General features: G+C 36.1%; 1 long non-coding RNA gene across 2 annotated transcripts; it reads right to left on the reverse strand.

The window, feature by feature from the left end:
* Positions 1 to 5,660: 5,660 nt before the first annotated feature.
* Positions 5,661 to 9,597, reverse strand: LOC137048286 (uncharacterized). Of its 2 annotated transcripts, XR_010899359.1 has the most exons (6): positions 9,539 to 9,597; positions 8,845 to 8,914; positions 8,693 to 8,718; positions 8,318 to 8,455; positions 7,964 to 8,048; positions 5,661 to 6,824 (listed from the first exon to the last, which is right to left on the reverse strand). It is a non-coding gene; the product is annotated as an uncharacterized lncRNA (long non-coding RNA). The 2 variants fall into 2 exon arrangements; XR_010899358.1 differs by lacking the exon at positions 9,539 to 9,597 and having other exon boundaries at positions 8,845 to 9,352.
* Between the last annotated feature and the right edge of the window lie 5,896 nt (positions 9,598 to 15,493).

Here is a 15,493-nt window from a genome sequence, read left to right on the forward strand (position 1 = left end):
AGAGCATTAAGAGGTCCACAGCATGAGTGCGAGAACTGATGTCTCAGAAGCCAGTATAGTAATTAGCCTTCTTCTACACAGACATCAAGAATCCACTGAGAAGACTGCCATTCAGCCTCCTACACACTAATATTCCAATATTCACCACAGAAATAACCATTATTAATGTTTCAAACTTTTCAAGGCATCACCCTGTGAAGTCTTTGCTCTTGTGGGCTCATTTTATAGCTGCCCTGAGATGAAGTTTCACTAGAGGAACAGTAAAAAGAGGGTCTAAATATGTCAAGTTGATGTGTGTTAAAGTGCAAATAGTAAACTTTTCATCTGTTGCTGTGTCTTTCTTTCTTTCTGCCACTTTTCTTTTTATACACTGCAGCAGTGTCTTAGATGTCTTTGTTTAGGGATAAAAGTCAAATCTTTGAGCAAAGATGAAAGAATGTGGGCGATACTTTCTTTGGAATAATATTAATGGGGGAAAAAACCTCCAGACGTTATGGACCAAACTATGGTACAGAGAAACATTCAATATTTCAGACATCCAGTCATTGTCATCTACCCATGTTTACTTCTTTCTGTCTTCCATTCATCATCCATCATTTATCCATCTATTTAATATATGGAAGTGTCAAGAGCTCAGTGTGATATTTTAGATGATATTACAGTAGAATATATGGCAACCCGATCACATCATGTAAATGCGTATAAATAGTACGAGTGTGCAATGTCGTGGAATGTATATGCCAAAACTCATTTTGGCGTGCATATATGATACGCTGTTTTTCGCGTGCATATGATACGCACTATATGCTGTGTATATGACACGCTCTTGAGGATTAGGGTGGTGGGTTCAATGGAAACCAAGGCTACACTCTTAGAAGAGAAGGTTAAGGTTCTATCAGGCGCTATGTATTTGTAACCCCTAAAAGATTCTATATAGAACCATTTTTAAGGGTTCAATCAAAAGAACCCTTTGCACTGTAAAAATAAAATTGTTGGTTTTTGTTGGTTTAACTTAAAAAAGTAAGTAACCTGGTTGCCTTAAAATTTTGAGTTTATTGAAATAAAAAATTTGAGTTGATACAATGAAGGAAATTTGTTTAATAAATAGAAACTCAAAATATTATTGTATCTGAACCAAATAAAACAATTGATAAATCAGGTTGTCGCGTTCACGTATTTATTGACGGGGTGGGGGGGACATGGAGACATGGGGGAGAAAATTCTCGTTGAGCCCCTCTCAGCACTTTGTGCCCGCGCAGCGCGTGATACGCGTAGTGGGAGTGGCGGCACTAGTGCCAATGAGAAGAAACCAATAATATTGTTGAATATTAAGTGTCCCCAACTATGCAAGCCAAAAGCCAAAGGCGACAGAGGTGATGGTGGCAAGGAACCCAACCTCCATCAGGTGGCAGGATGGAGCGAAACCAGGCTCAGTCGGGGTGCCAGTTCTCCTCTGGCCAACGAACAAGCAGTCTATGATTATGATTCAGGCAACATTACAGGTCAGGAGTCAGTCTAAATCTGAACATTTAGAACATTTTTCCAGTTCCATCTGATTGAAGATCAGAGTCATCACACTGGGGGAGGGCTTGTTGAGGATCAGTGCCACTGACTGTCGTGTCGACTAGGCCTTCACAGGGGAGAGCCTGGTTGACACAATCTCCACTCTGGCACTTCAGGGCTGCGTTGTGGTTTTGTCTATGTGCAGGTCCACCATCTGATCTGGATACAGCCCGGATCCAGCTGACTACAGTAAACCTCAGGATAAACAGAGAGACTAATATTAGTGTAAATGCCATTCTTCTTATGATATAACAAGTACATTGGGTGAGATGTGTTTTTAGTCTTGATTTAAACTGACAGAGTGTGTCTGCTTCCAGAACAATGCTAGGAAGACTTCCAAAGCTCCAAATGATTTTGATATTCTAGGTACTGCTGGCCAGAATTTTGAGATCTCTATAGATGCGAGGGAGTATAATCCATTTAGATGTCACTTAAGTACTGTGGAGCTAAACCATTTAGTGCTTAGTAAGTAATTAGCAATATTTAAAAAGTATACAACATTAGCTTTTGTGTGTGTGTGTGTGTGTGTGTGTGTGTGTGTGTGTGTGTGTGTGTGTGTGTGTGTGTGTGTGTGTGTGTGTGTGTGTGTGTGTGTGTGTGTGTGTGTGAAATAGCAGTGGAAGTTTTTCATAGTTTATTTATTTATGTATTATATTTATTTAACTAGCCCCGGTCATATGTGTCAGTGATTATTATGACCAGCTGCTCACTGCTGTATAACGAAGTACCAAGCAAATCATTGTTATCATTTTTCCAAGTAACTTTAATCTTACGAACAGAACAACGAGGTGTTCTCACATCTGTTACTAATACTGAAATGTCACCATGTACTAATGAATTACGTGTTCATTCATGTCTTCCTGTTTCCTGTGTGTTTAGTGATTATTCGGTTAACCCACCCTCTGTGTATTACAGATGATTAATGACTAATAGCTATTTCACATGTTGACTTTAACTGATAGGCTTGAGTTTTTACACCGGCGTGAAAACATCATCTTCAAACTACGATCAATACTGTTCAATGACAGAAGCTCCTGTGGAACAGTTCGCTTACTGAGCCAATCAGAATCCACTTGTCCTCTGAATCTGATAACCAAATGTGAGTCAATCTGGGACTGCTTATTGATTATTACATTTCTTTGTTTGCCTTTCTGATCATTAATCTAATTTGTTGATAAAGTGTGGAAAGGAAGATGGTGGTGATGGAAAAGAGAACATTCCTCTGAAAATGCTGAAAGATGGAAAGATTAAGGGAATTTCAGATGCTCCAGGCATGGCTTAATTAAATATGTGTGGTGAGGGTACAGGTGCACATTAAGAAGGCAAGAGACAAGCCATCTGCTGCTTCTCAAGACATGCCAGGGATGAAATATTCATAAGCACACAAACAGACACACACACACACACAAACACCCATGCACTTTAATATGGGTAGACAGTCTCACATCCACTTACATGCTTAAACACAGCATAGTGTACGATATTGCACACACTCACAATTGACATTACAAAGCCTCAAACCAATTGGTGTCTTGAGCAAAGTGTTTTGAGTGTGTGTGTGTGTGTGTGTGTGTGTGTGTGTGTGTGTGTGTGTGTGTGTGTGTGAGAGAGACATATGAGGACACAAATGTGTTGACATGGGTATGACATAGGTATTACAAGGAGAGGGTGAAATATGAGGACATTGACCATGTCCTCACCTTTCAAAATGCTTATAAATCACGCATGATGAGTTTTTTTTTTTTTTTTTAAAGAAAAATTGCAGAATGTTTCCTGTAGGTTTAGGGGCGGGGCGGTGTAAGGAGATAGAAAATACAGTTTGTACAGTATAAAAACCATTACGCCTATGAAATGTCCCCATGTCACAAAAACAAACGTGTGTGTGTGTGTGTGTGTGTGTCTGTTTGTGTGTTTATATGCACTTCAACATAAGTCCTTTGTGTGGCCAGAGCTTTATCTCATTTACATTTTAGTCGACAACCAAGAATATCTGCCTCATAGCCTCTTTCAGTTACACTCCAGTTGTGACTTCAATAAGTTGACAGGTGACTGAACCTGAAGCTGCACCTGAAATTAATTCAGAGGGAAAACCTTGTCAGTACTGAAATGGATGCTTCCTTGTTTCCTTGTTGCTATGTCCTCCAGCCTGTGACCCTTGAAGAACATCTCAATTTATCTAATTGCACAGCAAGGAGCCGAGGAACAAGGAGTTAGAAATCTTCCAGAGGAGCTAAGATGCAGTTGCACATATAAATTCTCCTCTCCTTTCACATCTGTCACAATAACTTAAATTTATGGGTTACCTTTTCAGTTTGAACAAACCTTACATCTCAAATATTTAAACAGGGATTTGTTAATATTTATTATGGATTTCTAAAATAACCCAACTTTAACAAGGCAGATCTCTTGAGCGCAGCTGATGACGCTGTAATGTGATGCTTGAATGGATCGAGAATATTACAACAAATAAGCTCCTTCGATTCCTCCATCCTCATTTTCTTTGCTTACATTGTAAGGGGCATGGAGATCGAAAGCAAGAAAAGAAAGCAAGGATGCACAACACAATTTTCTTTTAATTCATAATAAAATGAGACGTACTCCATGACTTACATTATATAAGTTTTAAAAAAAACAAGTATAAACTTATTGGCTATGTCTTGAACATTCCACCTAGAATTCCTAAAGGGATGTGTAGAAGATTCCTTTTGGAATTTACAGTATATCAATTAAGAGCTAATCCTTGTAAGGTTTATGGACTAGGCCACTATAGTCCCTAATTGTGTTTCATTTCTTATTTTCAGCATTGTGTTATTGTTCTCACCTGTGCCTCGATTCGTGTGAGTGTAAAGTTGCTCTGTTCTTTGCACAGTGTTTATGTTGAGACCAAGCTCTCCAGTATGTTTTTTTTTTTTGTGTGTGGATATTTTTGATTTACAATTTTGGGAAACACTCATTTACCTTTTGATGTTTCTCTACTCTCTTTTGGATTTTTGTATTGACTTCTTGGAACAATTTGGATATTTTGTTTGGAATTTATCATTTTTGTATTGACTCTTTGGAAAGTTTAGGAGTTTCAGTTTGGAGTCACTTTCTGAATAGTTTTGGAAATACTTGCTGGACTAATTAAAAGACATGCTCTGATTTCTGCAACTGGGTTCTCCACCATCTCATACACTCTTGGTGCTTAACCCAAATGGGAGGTTTCTCGTGAGATTTCAACATAAGACAAAACTAAAAATACATCTTTTAGAAGTGTAATATGTATTAGGCTAATCTAGAACATGAAAATTAATTTCAAGAAAATTCTGTAGGATTCTCCTACAGCTCCTAAGCTTTATTTCCATTTTACTGTCCACACTCTAAACCCGGATAAGTTGAGTTTACTTAAAAAAATTGAGGAAACTGGTTGCCCTAAAAAATTTAAGTAATGTTTACTTGATAAACTTGAGTTAAATGTACTTAATGATATTAGCTGTTCTAATAATTATTTCAAGTTGAATAGACTAAATACTTTAATTTTAAGTAGCCTAATACCTGTTTAATTACTCTACTCATCTTTTTAATTGCATTACATTATATACAAAAGCAATCAGACAACAAAATATTTCTCTCTTTTTTTTTTATTTCAAACTGCAAAAATACAGTGAAGACTTTAAAATAAGTTTAAAACAATTTTGCCCTCAAGTTTTAGAGGTTCCAACTTTTCACTCTCATAAAGAGAGTGCATCTAACAAGTAGTTTTGTGCAATACCCCTGAGAACATGAAAGCTTGTTTTAACATTTGCACATAAAGAATTAATTCACCCCAAAATTAAAATTTCCTGATAATTTACTCACCCTAATGCCATCCAATATGTTCATGTCTTTCTTTCTTCAGAGGAAAATAAATAAATAAAAAAAATATTATTTTTTTGTGTGGATATTTTCAACCAGTAGTTGAACGTCTATATCACTGCAGTTTCAAAGGGCTCTGAAGTGCTTCGAATGGTATGGTGCGATCCCAGCTGTGGAATAGGGTCTTATCTAGCTAAATTATTGGTAATTTTCTATAATAAAAATCGATATACTTTTTAACCACAATTGATCATCTTGTGCTAGTCTGTGATGAGCCAGGCATGACGTAATCACGTTGAAAGGTCACACCGAAAGTGGTCAGAAGTACCACTCCATTGTTAATGCTCTAAGACTAATAGAAACGCTTTTAACAAAAACGGTAAAACAATAATAAATATGTGAGTCAAAATACAATACAATTTAAATGATCCCTCCACACTTTGTAAACAATGGGGCGGTACTTCCGCTCAAGTTTGGTGTGACCTTTTCAACCTGATTATGTCATGCCTGAAACATCGTAGACCAGCATAAGACGATCAATTGTGGTTCAAAAGTATATAGATTTATTTTATTTTTTAGAAAATGAGAAATCGTTCCGCTAGATAAGACCCTATTCCTCAGCTGGGATCGCACGGTACCATTTTAAGCACTTTAGAGCCCTTTGGAACTGCATTGATGTGGACGTTCAACTATTGGTTGCAATTGAAGTCCACTGTTGGCAGAAAACGCCTAAAATGTTTTCCTCAAAAAAACGTTTGTTTTCCATTTAAGAAAGAAAGACATGAACATCTTGGATGGCATTGGGAGTAAATTATCAGGAAATTTACATTTTGGGGTGAACTAATACTTTAAGCAAATGAGCATACTGTACAAATATAAAATCAACCTGTTTTTCTTTCACACCTCAGTTCAGAAAATTGACATTGTGCAGCTTTGTTTGACATTTGTCCAGTTCTGTAAGTGCTGTGGCATGCAGTATATCAATAATTTTGATTGTCATGTTAAGCTGCTTTAATTCTACAAAAAACAATTCTTATTGTAAAAAAAAAAAAAAAATTGAATTATTTTTTTCACAGAACACAAAAAAAAAATATATATATATATATTGTGTAGGACACCATTTTACACTAACTGCAAGCTGATTTTTCAAGGATTGAATTTTCGGTGCCAGGTCCACCTTTCCAAGGTTAAGAAATACCTGCTGGATGAAATGGAAAGTGTTTTTCATACACTTTGGATAGTCCAAGTGAAGGCCATAAATGAGTCCAAAAAGAAGACAGAAGGACTGAGGCAGGTTGTCTGGTTTCATAACCGAATTCCCTTCCAAGATGATGCACACTTGGGAAGGGTTAACCCTTGGGACTTTCTGCATCAACACATAGGATTCCTACGGTAATTTGGTGGTACGAGTCCTCATCAGTAACATCCTAACAAAGAAAGAAACAAGATAATTGCAGTTATATAATGTGTTGACGACTAAAACCTATTTCCAACTATAAAATCAAGCATGTGTAATCTCCACAGAAATGCAAAAAAGCAATCAATACCAGTCATAAAGTCATGCACTAAACAGGACAAATGTTCTCCTTTGATGTCATGCCACATTATGGCAGTTTTGCAACCTGGCCATGTATAAATTATGATAGCACTGTCCTTTAAAATCAAAATATATTGGGCAAGTTTTTTTATACATACAAGTTGGTTTACCCAAAAATGAATTTAATTTAAAAGGTCATTAATTACTTTAATCATTAAAGTAATTCATGGGACTCCAGTGAAAAAGAAGTTAGTAGCAGACAAATCTTCGTTAAAGGGTTAGTTCACCCAAAAATGAAATTTGTCATTAATTACTCACCCTCATGTCATTCGACACCCGTAACACAAGTGAAGATATTTTTGTTGAAAGCTGATTCTGAGAAAGGCTTCAGATAGGCCTTCATTGGCAGTCAGTACATTTACACTCACAAGACCCATAAAGGCACTAAGGACGCCGATACAAAGTCCATCTCACTACAGTGGCTGTACAATCATTTTACGAAGCAATGAGAATAGTTTTTGTGCACAAAAAAAAAAAAAAAAATTCGAAATAACGACTTTATCCTCCAATTTATTGTCTTCCGTGTAGGTCTCGGACGTGAACTCACAGATAGCGGCGCTCCTCCGCGTTTCTGGTGTCATGTATCCGAACGGCGGATCTGCGTCATATTTTCGCACATGCGTCGAGTTCACGTCAATAACTTGGTGGATAAAGTTTTTGTACGCAAAAAAATATTATAACAGCCACTGTAGTGAGATGGACTTTGTAACAATGTGTTTAGTGCCTTTTATGGTTCTTGTGAGTGTGAATGTACTGAATGCCAACGGAGGCCTATCTGAAGCCTTTCTCAGCCATCAGCTTTTAAAAAAATATCTTCATTTGTGGTCCGAAGATGAACGAAGGTGTTACGGGTGTCGAACGACATGAGGGTGAGTAATTAATGACATCATTTTCATTTTGGGGTGAACTAACCCTTTAATGGATTAAAATGTAACTGCAAAATTTACAAACAAACGTTTTACAACTTACGGAGCAGGTCTTAAAGAAGGTTGAAGGATCATCACCCAAAATGACAGGCAGTCCACGAAGGCAAAGGGACCTAACATCTGTTGGTCTGGAAGATATTGCAGATATTGTACAGCAGTTTGGTTGGAATACACACATGCCACTTTAATTACTTTTTCAAGAGTTTTGGGAAATAAAGAACAGGACAAGAGATGACAAACATAAAAGGAGAGAGGAGAGTAAAGGGAGATCATCAAAAAGTAAGAACAACAAGACAGGGAAAGAAAGTAAAAAAAGAGGACAGACAGTAAAGAATACAAAGAAGGGATGACAAAAATCAGGAGGAAAAGGTAGACTGATGTAGACAAATAAACCCACCCTTGTCTGACGTAAAAGCTCCGCCAAAAGCTGACCAGCAAGGCCTTTCTTCTTCCTGAGATGTCCATTAGATTTGTAGAGTTGGTCAAGAGCATCAAAGAAGCTCTCTCTGAGATTTCGGCTGAACTCGTAATAAACCTAAAATATAAAACATGGCAAACTATATTAAGGCATGGTCAGTGAAACATGATGTTTGTCTCAGTGCTGAAAACCCCCAAATGGCCATAAATACCCATTGTCATTAACTATTTGTGTAGTTAATTCTAGCTTTTAAAAAAAATCCTTCATACTGCTCATTTCTAGCATAACTACCATGTTTCAGTCTATAATGTTTAAATAACTGATCTTTTTTCACATTGTTAAAAGAATACTTACACTTCCAGTGCATGTCTTCCTGCCACCTGAAACACAATAAACACATGCATTGTTAGAGAGCATTTGTGTTTGCATCTAAACATTCATTCAACTTTTATTTAATACAATGACTATCAAAATAAAGCTTGGCTTTTAAAGCTTAATTCACTCACCAGATTTATTAAACTGGTCGTCCTGTTGAACTTCAAGCTCCACTGGAAACACAAGGGATTAAACAGACTGCTGCAAGACAGTGGCAAAAGCAACTAAATGATATTGAAAATCCCATGGTATTTAATAAAGCATGTTTTCTTCGCTTGCAAATAGTCCCTCGGTGAAATAGGAGAAAATGCACAGACGAAAACGGGCTGCGGAATCTCTCATCACGGGAGTTTAGGCATTGCGCGGTGCGTGTTGAACTCGCAAGGGTTAAATGCGTGTCGGAACATGCCCAAGCGCGTAAAAATGATTAGCAAATACTACAACCTGTTTAACGATTTTTTTTCAGTGCTCAAAAATAGCTCCTCGGCAATAAAAGGGAATAATAAACGGACCATAAAATGCCGTGGAAAGCGCCATACAGATAACGTAATTTAAGTGACTAGTGTTCACTGCGCGGGAGTGATAATCTAGTTGGCCAGCGAAATTCCTTAAATTGTTAAAAGAAAGATGTGTTTTTCATTACTCACACAATGAATCAGAAGAATGGGGAAAAGACAGACTCACAGCAAATGCCATGAATACGCCTGTCGTGTGTTCAAACAGAAATGTTACTTAAAACAGTGTCTTAACGTTACTCAAAACAGCCTCTCAGCGAAAAGATAAAACAAAAAACTGGATTAAAACAATTATATTTAAACAACTCACCATCAACTTTACGTAACCACATGCAGCAGCTGCCACATTAAAATGGCGTCGTCTAAAACTTCGCAACAGCTAACCAGGTGGGTGTGGTCAGTCTAAACTTTTTTAATGTAATCCATTACACTTAAAGTTATTCACACATTCAACTACGTGTACTGAAGTAGTAGAATTTACTGACATTTTTACAGTATTGCTCTAAGTCTTGAAAAAATTAAGTGTGTTGCAATTAAACTGTTTAATTAAATATGAAATCTGGGCTAACAGTGCAGTTGCAAACAATTATTTCAATATAATACAAGTAAGCCTACATTCTGAAGAAAATCCCACAATATCAAATAGAACTAAACATAATTTAACATATTAGAGTTTAATATCATAACTTTAATATCAAGAATTCTGATATAATACCATTAAGATCCTTTAGGATTAGTCCCAAATATTTTTGTACAGAGGTTACATAAAGGCAATACAGAAATGTCCAGAGGACATCATCACATATAATGTGCCTTCTGTCGAAAAGTTTATATGACCACCCTCTAAATACAGTAAATACAACTCCCCAAAGGATGACACTTCCCAATCAACTTCTGTCCCAACCACAAACCTCTAAGACATTGCACTCTGAGAGCACCATTAGAGGATCCATACAAGCAGATCCTATATATGCTGCTTGAGAAAAGTACCTTGGGTAATTAGAGACAGAGAAGAATCTGAAAACCATCTGTAAAGGATTTGACTACATTATAGGGTAAATTTAAAATGATATTATATTTCAACTCTAACACAAATTCAATTCTGTTCGTTTTTTTAAATGTCGTTTGCATAGTGTGAAGTTTATCTTGTGTCCATGAGCTTATTTGATTATACACTATAGTACCTTGATCCACTTTATGTTCAGTAAATTGCTGTTCCATTCCATAACAAGACAAAACATGTCTTTTTTGTGCTGCCTCAACTCCATATTTGAACAGAAATATCCTAGGAAGTTATAATGAACAGACATGTGTCTAGGGGGATTTGAAAATGACATTTTGAATGTGCCTCATTCCAACAACAGAAAAATACTGTCTTTTATTACCTTATTCCCAGCAGATATAACATGATTCCTATCATTCCAGGGCATGCTAGGATTTTTCTTATTAGACAGTGTGTATGTTCATTTATCGATTTGAATAATGGTGTTTCAAACACTTAGATTTGTTGATTAGACATTCCCCTGATAGCTTTTTTTTTGGGTAAAGGTTTGTATGCACAAAGATAACTTTGAAGATGCTGCAAGAGTGTATGGCTCTTTACGGTCTGATTATAATTATACGATTGCTGCTGAGAGATTTATGCTTTGGTGTGACAGCAACTGGCAGATTCTCAAAGTCTGACTAATAAAACTTACAAAGAATCTCTGTAAAATAAGTTCAACATTTGGAATGGTCTGCAACAAGCATACTATGGGAGATGGGAAAGGATGCAAAGAAAATCACAGAATAAGCTTTGGTTATGCATAATAACACACTTCCGTATTATTCAAACAGGTTGCATTGATTGTTTCCGGTTCAGGTCTTTTGTATGTGCTTTGTCTCTTTTTCTCAAGACGCTTTCAAAGGAAGTACTAAATATGAGCATAACCAATCGCATACGTGGATTAATATATATGGCCTGGTTTCACAGAGAGGGCATAGATTAAGCCAGGATTAGTGCTTAGTTCAATTGGGACATTTAACTTTATTAACATGCCACAGCGAAAAGCGTTACTTGTGTGCATCTTGAGACAAAACAATGTCTCTGACATATATTAAAATATATACTGTATCAGTGCAAGTTTCAGTTAAAACAGTTCAAACATGCATTTGCTGTGATAGGCTTAAGCCTTGTCAGTTTTTTTTTTTTGGTTACAATTTATTTTAAAGTGTCATTGTTATAGTGTAATTAATATTTTATATATAAGTACAGCATAATCTTGATTGACTTCATGTACTGTAAGTTAAGGGTAGGATTAGGATTCGGTTAAGGGTTAGTTGCATTTAATTACGCTTGATTTTGATGATATGGTAAATACATGTTAACAAAGACACTGTAAAAGTGTTTTTTTATTTTATTTTTTTATTCTTCTCACTAACATTCTGGTATTAAAGCTGAATAAAACACAAACATTAAAAATAATTAGCTAGGTTAGCTGATTACCTTAAGTCCATGGCTATAACTGTCCATTTGCCAACTGCCATTAACACTTTCTCCGTCAAGCAGATAGCGAGACCTGTTTTCCTGTTTGTTTGTTCATGTGGCATTTGACATAAACACATATTTCATCTTAATATGCAATGTTTTGAGCTGTATGCATCTAAGCTACAATGTGAATATGACTGGCTCTATGATTAACGTTTTACAATTTGAATTGCATTGTCAATTTTATTTTATTCAACAGTCATCATAAAAAAATATCACAGCAATAGAAAATAAACAACCCACGAGTTGTGAATTTACATGTACATGTTTATTATTTTTAAAAAAGGCTGTACAGTCAAATAATGACAAGAAAAGTATTTGTTGAGTTTGTGTAATTTCATTTACCAACAAATGACTCCATGAACCAATTATTTTTATTGAATCAAAACCATAGTCTGATTCTCAAATGAATGATAAATCCTTCACAGAATGAGAGTCTGACTCACTTAATGAAATGAACCATCTGTACATTCATCAGAAACACCCTCACACCTTCATCTTTTTGACTGTTTTTTATTTCCTTTATTATTATTATTTATTTATTTATTATTTTTTAGAAGTTGAATTTGAACAAAATTCATTTGGTTTAAAATGACCATATTCCCTGCCACCCCCCTTTTTAAAGGAATATCAGATTCATTATTCAAATTCAGATCCAAGGTTCATTCATAATTCAGCATATGCACGTTGTATCTTCCTCACGTATCTGAATTGCTCTCCCCTAACAGATCCCCTGGATTGCAGCCCTTACCCTGATGACATTTACACCAGGGGTGCATGGGGGTTTCCTTCAAACAGATCAATACACCTTGGAGAATGTAAGTCTTTAAGTGTATTAAGTGTGTATAAAGGTAAATTAAACATTTTGATGAATGCGGAGACATTGATCACTGCATAAATGCCTAAAATGCATCAAAATAATGGAATGCCTTATACCTGAACTTCTTTCTGAACCAACCGTTTATAGACAGCTGAGCTGAGGTAAATGAGTTTTCTCACCTTGTGTTTCGCTCTTGAGATCCCTTTTAGCTGCTTGTGGACAGATATTAGCAAGAGAATTTGTCATGATTTGATCCACTTCACATCCTCCTCTTGAGTTTTCACTCAAGCGTTTCTTTTGTGTATAAAGCAGCATCCCTTTATTATTATATCAAAAGCCTGATTAATTGAAGGCCCTTTGGAAACTCAAACACAATTGACTGTCATTTATTTGAATAAAAACAAGCACCAGCCTTTGATTGTTGCCAAATCCTATGCAGGCCCTTTAGCTGCCTGTCAGGTCAAACTTATTCAAGTTGGGGGGTAATTCATCATAATGACACCGTGATTGTGATTTGGCAATCAACCTATTCACTGTTGGTAATGGGAAGATGAAGTACAGCAGAGGCATTAGCATGTAGTATCCCGAAACTGTACTATTACACAGAACTCCTGTCTGAAACATCTATAGACTTTTAATGCTGTTAAATGTTAGTTGACAGGATTATACACATGAATGATTGACTTCAGAGCCAAAAGCATTTCTATTAAATTGCTCCTGTTCTTTTTGCGCAGTTATCCCCCAAATGTACAGCTATTTCTTGGGCTCTAGGTCTCCGCCCATGCAGATTAAATGAGTTCATCTACTCATCTGAAGTTACAGAAGATAATACAAGATGCAAGTTTAAGTTATCATTTGTAATAAGAAGCCAATGAAATAAGCTTTTGAATTAGTTTCATTTGTAATTAATGTGGATTCTATTGTTGTGTGGAAAGGAGTATCTGAACAAAGACATATATTTACCTCTGTGATGAATTACAAAGACCATATATTCTTATTTGTTTTATATATACATTGGAATATATACATTGGATGGTTATCCTGATGGTGTATCTTTCAATAAATTACCAGTCTTCAGGGAATCTTTCTGTTTATGAAATTACTGGGGGAGCTACACATTACATAAAGAAAAAAAGTAAAAAGCTTAAGAAACCTTACATTTCTTTACCTATTGTGTAGCTCCCCCAGTAATTTCATGTATGAATACACTGCCTTTGCTACATCCCAAAATCCCAAAACTGTTTGATCACAGCTCAGTTATAGCCATTCCTCTCCACTGGTGATACTTGCTCATGATAATATTTTATGAGTAATATTGACATAGGACTACTTCGTGGGTGAATTGCTGGATGTTTCACATTCATTGACCCTTGGATTGAGACCTTTGACTTCCTTGCCACGTCGCAATAGCTTTTACTGCTCTTATCCAAATCAGAAAACTTAAGTTGATCAAGCAATGATCTTTCTTCATTTGTTTGGGTATGAACCTGTGCTTTCCAAAGCATTGGGACTTCGAACTCCCCCAGCTCCCAGGATGTATAATCAGCTGGGTTCTCTTCAGTTTTCACTTATCCGCTTGGTCGTGACGTAAGGAACGCCGTTTCTGGGTCCAAGCCTCAACTCGTTTCACTTGAGAATGCCATCGACGCCCGTTTATGAGCGCTATTTATTCATATTAAACATCAAATGTTTAAAAAAGTTTAACATTTTAAATACTTACAGTCTACACAACAGTCTCTGTGCTCACAGCGTCACATACATTCATATTTTAATGATTTTAAAAAGATGAATCACTGTCTGGCCATCTGGAATTTTGGTATGGAGAGAAAGGTTATGATTATAGATTTTTTTTGTAGTATTACACCACATTGTGTGTGTATATTAGCACCATTTGTAGTTTTTCTTGTGGTATAAGATAGAGCGCTTGGACCCGGAAGCGCTGCCGGGTGACGTCAGTCTTAACAACCGGATAACCAGAGGCGGACAGTAGTGGAGTATTTTTACTTTCTACTCAAGTACATTTTTCAAGTATATATTTTATCAGTGTTTTACATTGGAGAACTTTTACTTCACTACATTTAATGTCACTAACATTTCACTACATACTCCTTACTGCACTATATTTCATAAATAAAAGTAGTTTTTTTCTTTAATTCTTAATTACATTAAACATATAGTACTTTCTTACTTGTACTCAAGTAAAATTTGAATTACTTTTACTTGAGTAAAAGTATACAGTACTACATTTTTATAGCAATTAAGTATTAAATGATATTCAATATAAAAATGCAGTGCAGTAAAAAGTATAATATTATGTTTTGGAATGTTGTGAAGTAAAAGTTTTCCAAAGAAGAACACATAATTTATAACACGATAAAATCAACAGAGATTTTTTTAATTCACTGAATATGATTGGCCACAAAGACATGGAATCTTCTGGGATCATTATTAATGTACACAAAGACAGTCTTTGAGTCTGTCCAGAAGTACTCATCTTGGTGGTCTACCTTTATTTATTTTCTGAGCAAGTTGCTGCTGACAGCTACAGTCTTGGTACAGTAGTAACCACTGTAGGAGCAACTCTGGCTTTGCCCATAACTAAGGAACAGTGAACCTTTCCTGATGTGTCAATGGCTCTGAGATGTGTGCATTCTCCATATCCTGAATGCACTAGCATCAGAGAAATGGTGAACCTCATAACGCTGAACTTCCTTAAAGGTTGACATGAAGTAACATCAATGAATCTCCATTTTGGCCACAAGTCATCTTTAATTGGTTCATCCAAACCAACCTTATCTTGACACATCTGCTATAGTATTTGCCTATGAACAAAGATGAAGGGTGCTGCAAAGCAGAGTATAGGTCATTTATGGAAGGCACTGTGGACAGGAATCCTCTTCTAGTGAGTAGTTGTTCCT

This window comes from Pseudorasbora parva, chromosome 19, assembly GCF_024679245.1.
Source record: "Pseudorasbora parva isolate DD20220531a chromosome 19, ASM2467924v1, whole genome shotgun sequence".
Lineage (NCBI taxonomy): Eukaryota > Metazoa > Chordata > Actinopteri > Cypriniformes > Gobionidae > Pseudorasbora > Pseudorasbora parva.